This window comes from Eurytemora carolleeae, unplaced genomic scaffold, assembly GCF_000591075.1.
Source record: "Eurytemora carolleeae unplaced genomic scaffold, Eaff_2.0 scaffold2142, whole genome shotgun sequence".
Taxonomy (NCBI): Eukaryota; Metazoa; Arthropoda; class Copepoda; order Calanoida; family Temoridae; genus Eurytemora; species Eurytemora carolleeae.
The window spans coordinates 22,503-27,514 of record NW_019398028.1 but is presented as its reverse complement, the minus strand read 5'-3'; the positions used below and the strand labels follow the sequence as shown (position 1 = coordinate 27,514).

The 5,012-nt window shown below is 30.0% G+C and overlaps 1 non-coding gene across 1 annotated transcript; it reads left to right on the top strand.

Annotated features, from left to right (window-relative positions):
- Positions 1-2,354: 2,354 nt before the first annotated feature.
- LOC111716661 (5.8S ribosomal RNA) lies at positions 2,355-2,505 on the top strand. Its single transcript, XR_002768559.1, has one exon. It is a non-coding gene; the product is annotated as a 5.8S ribosomal RNA (ribosomal RNA).
- The last annotated feature ends 2,507 nt before the right edge of the window (positions 2,506-5,012 follow it).

Genomic DNA, 5,012 nt, shown 5'->3' with positions numbered 1-5,012 from the left:
TATTTGTATATTTTAAAAGGATCACTCTTCAAATCCAATATTTTAATGAATCAATTTATTTACAGGTTTTAAGACCTGCTTTTATAATTAATAGATCAAGTTTTCAGATTTCATTTTATTATCATATATTTTATTGATCATTTTCAAGAACAAATTTCTGTGATTCAACCAAATTTGTTTTTGTTAAAGTGTCCGCAATTAAGGGTTAGTATGCTAAAACACTTTGCCTGGCTCGTGATTTCTTACTTATGTATGCCTGATTCTCAGTCAAAGCCATACCTTTATACTCCAGACCAATTATACTCATGCCAAATTCCGGTGGCGAACTGAAAAATAGGATATATTTTGAAAAATAACTTTTAAAAAATTTTTCTTAATGGCCTTTTAAGAAAACCTTCTCAAATTTTTTCAAAAAATCCCGCAGTGAAAGAGCTAAGTTATCATTCACGAACCCTATGAGTTAAATACAACTAATATAATCCATAACTATATCTTCCCCCGCCTATAATTCTTTTTAATTGTTTCCCAAAATAGTAAAACTGTTTAATATAAACTTGGATATGAGGGTTTTTATATATTTTTGAAAACACTCATATGTTTTTCGCAATGTAGGTTTTTTATTTTTATAAATAACACCTTTTAATGTTGATTTTTATTAGATTTTACTTTGTTTTTGTTAAAAAGCAAATATTATTTTATGATGCTATGTATATGTGTTTAATGAAACCGACTATTTTCCTTTCTCAAATATGTGTATATTCATGTGGCAGTGAAACATATTGTTTAGCGCTTGAGCGGTGTGATGTCTCTTCATTCACCGTTGCGGGTAGGTTTACGCACATGTTGTAAAACCAAGCAAGGGCAGACCGCTTCGTAGATGCATCAACTTAGTCTTCCAAAAATGTAACATGTTTTTCATAAGAATTGTCTATTTCTTCACTATCTAAATCTAACATTTCATCCATTAACAGTTGTTTTTCTCTATCAATGTCATTTAATAGTTTGGATCGCGTGCGGGGTTCTCTTATTTGTGGTGTTTCATCCTTTTTATTTGAGAATATTTCTACAATATTATCCATTGTGATTATATTAAGCATCGCAAATACTTCTTTCGGAATCTTATCAAAATTGCCATCAGAGCTATCTAAAACTTCAATTTTTTTAATATCGTCTACTGCCCTTAGAATTTGGCTTCCGTCAAGAATATTTAATAAAACACAATTATAGTATTTAATTGAAATAATTTTAAATGGTATATTGTCATAAACCGATTTTAGTTTGCGTGAAACACCAATTGTATCCCCATAAGAATTAACTACCACGTAATCATTAACTTGTAGTTTAGTATCTTTCTTATTTTTATTGATTCGCTCTTGTCGCATTTTCAAGTTTTTCAGTCTTTGCTCGTTGAAATCTTTTTCTTCCTGATCTATGACTTCCGAAAATGTTGTTTCAGCATCCATAAAATTTTTAGGAATTAAACTTTGGAACAAAGTTCTTTGTTCAGGTCTCATAAAGTCATATCTTAAAAATTTAACTCCAAATTGTAGTTGAGATGGTGTTAAAGTTTCATTGTAAAAAATTCTATTATTGAGTAAAAAGGTGACTAAAGGAATTAAATCACTCCAATTTTCTCTTTCAAAAATAGTTAAATTTTTCAGAGCCCTTTGCAATATTCCATTGTACAATTCTACATATGCCCTTGCTCTACTCTTATATGGTGCTGAAATTGGATGCGTTATTCCATGAACTTTAGTAAATTTTGTAAATTCCTTTGATCGGAACCCAGAGTAATTATCTGTTATAAGATATTTAATCATTCCAAAGTTACTTAAATAGTTTCGTAAACAGTTTAAGACGCTGGCTGTTTTTTTATTTTGCAGTACGTACGTTGTACAAAAACGAGAGTACAGGTCAACTAGAACAAGTAAAAACTTATTTTTAGATGGCAATTCTTCAATAAAATCCATTTGTACGCTAATATTTGCTTTGTTTATTTCAAACATTCCATATTTTTGTTTGTTTTTAGCTGATTTTACAAGGATGCAGGCTAAACATGCTCAGCATATTTTTTCGATTAAAGATTTTAACAGCTTTTTATCAGCAATATAGAATATGTTCATACATGTTTTCATTAGGGACACCAGGCCTATGTGTAGGCCTAAAATATGTTCTCTCATGATACATGGAATATATAAGTTTATAAGAAAGTGCAATTTTTAAAGACCAGCGAATAAGTTTTTTACTTGAGTTTTGAACATTTGGATTAAACATAAAAAAGCTTACTCTACTATCCGTACAGATTAAAGTTAACGGCGAATTTTTTATATCGTTTTTAAAAGCTTCTAAAGAGTAGCCATGCAGTGGATCAGTTGGCTTGAGGGTCGATGAAGAACGGAGCTAAATCCGTGACATAATGTGAACTGCAGGACACATGAACATCGACACTTTGAACGCATATTGCGGGCCTGTGCTCGTCACAGGCCTACCCTTGTTTCAGGGTCGGTTTCTTTGCAATATTTTGTAATATCAGTCCATGTTAAAAGTTCAGGCAGTTTTGTTCTTTCATCATGATTTATTTTGAGAGGGCATAAAGTTCGCGTAAAAAATGTTTCTTTACTTAAACCTAATCTACTTAAAAAATCGGAAATGTTGTCTCTTCCAGAAATATTTAAGACATGTACGTTTTTATAAGAAAGTGCAATTTTTAAAGTAAAACATCATTCTCATACTCTTCTATTAAACAAAAAAATGGTTTTTTCTGTATTTTATGGTTGCCAAATATTATTTTTATATTAGTTTTAAAAAGAATACTTGTTATAGCCAGAAATTCCATAAAGTGTTCCATAAAGAAATCATCTGATATTTCGTTAAAACATACTGTTTCTATAAAATCATTTAGATGCTTTGAAGATGCAAAAAATGTCCTAACTTTTAATATTGATCCAAAAATATCATTCAAAAAGTCTGAGATGTTATTATCATCCCATTCATAAATATCATGGAATTTAAGGGAGCTGTAAAGTAAATGAATAAAATTTTTAAATTGAGAATACTCTTTTTTGTTTGATGTAAATGTTTTACAGTTAATACTGTAAAATTCTAAATGGTCTTTGTATGTTTACTCTATATCTAACAGATCATTTGGCGGGTCATTCTGAAAGTAATCAATATTATAGGAAAATAATATACCGCCAAGCAATTTATCCGAAGCGTCCGAGTATATTATTTTAATACTATTATCTGACTGTGATTCGGCGTAGCTTATACTTGAATGCAATAATTGATTAATCATGGTAAAAGCCTGTTCATGTTCAATATTCCATTTAAATTGAGTAGTAGCTGAGGTTAATGGAGTTAAAACAGTTGTAAGATCTAAAACTTTTAATGGTAAAAGATGTCTGATGAATGTTATATATCCAAGATATTTCTGGACATCTTGTGTACTTTTAGGAGTCTTAAAGTCTTTCAATACATTTAACTTTGCTTTGTTTGGTATAATTTTTCCCTTGTCTACTTCAAATCCTAAAAGTTTAAAATTGTCAGACTGAACTTTAATAAAAAAATCAGATTTTTCTAGATTAATTTTTAACCCCAGTCTGTGTATTCTGTATAGGAAAATTTCCAAATGTTTTTTGTGTAGGTCTTCATCGCCCATAGTTGCAATTGAAAGATCATCAATCCATGCTTTAAAATAGCTAGTAGGCGTGCTTAGAGGATCGTATAGGCCAAAGTCATTAATATTCATTTGTTTATTAATGGTGTCAGTAAAAAAAAGCGGCACAGAATTTGATCCGGTCAAAGGAGAGTAAAATCTTACACATCGCTCATCTGTTATAACTTGGCTAATGTTTGATTCAAGTGCAGTTGGGCTCAGCCGTATCGCGTAGAAGGCCGAGCGTAAATCAATACAAGTTAAAAAGTCATATTTGGATATAATGGTTTTCAAAGGTGTGGTTACACAGTCTGTGTAGGTGGAAACTGGTGATTTCACATATTTGTTAACCTCACGTACATCAAATATAATTCTATGTCCCCTATTTTTGTCTGGCCTACCCACTAAAAAACATGGACTTCCGGTTACATTATTAATATCAGGGTTTTCGGCTAGGTTGAAATATATTATGTAATCCAAAATATCATTCATTGCTTTCTTTTCATCAGGCGGCAGTTTATACGTTTTAGTCATATTTGGAAGTTTATTCGTTAATGGTATGTCCATGAGTATAAGATTTCCATGAATATCTTTCATTTTCCCGCAGTCATAGCTATATCTAGAAACAAGGTCTGGATATTTTTCAAATTCTTTTTTCAGAAATATTTTTTGTTTTTCTGTATATTTGTCCTTTAAATATTCCTCAACAATATCTGCTGCACTTTTAATGGGAAATTTAATATCTGGTAAAGCTAGGCCAGGTAATTGTGAAAGATATTCTAGTGTATCTTTATTTTCCTCTAATTTTTCCTCTTTTTTGTCTGTATCAAAAATATTATTCAAAAAATTTATTTTAACTATATTTTCCTTTATTTTTTTATAGTATCTGTTATTAAACTCACAGTTTCTATTATAAAAATGTACAGGCAGGATTTCAGAATCAAGTATTAGGTCTTTAGCTGTTGTATCATTTAAGTCATAAATATCATCAGGATTAACAATTTCAGTTACAATTTTTAAGACATTAGGTTTAAAAGTCATTTTTTTCTTAGAATCGTTTTTTAATATAATTTTTAAACTGCCATTATTTGAGACTGACGTAGAGGGAACAATAATCGAAGCACAGTCTTCATGTGAATACGACAAGTATGTGGAATTATCCTTGAAATTATTATTTTGCAATGAATATATTTTTGTTTCATTTGGATATAATACACATTTTTGTTGTATGTACTTGTTATTGTATTTTTTTTTTCAATAAATTCCGATGTAATATATTCATTAATACAGTATAAGTGGATTTTAGATGAGTTGAAGAAGGACCTGATCGCAGCCCATCAGAAGAAGAACATCACTA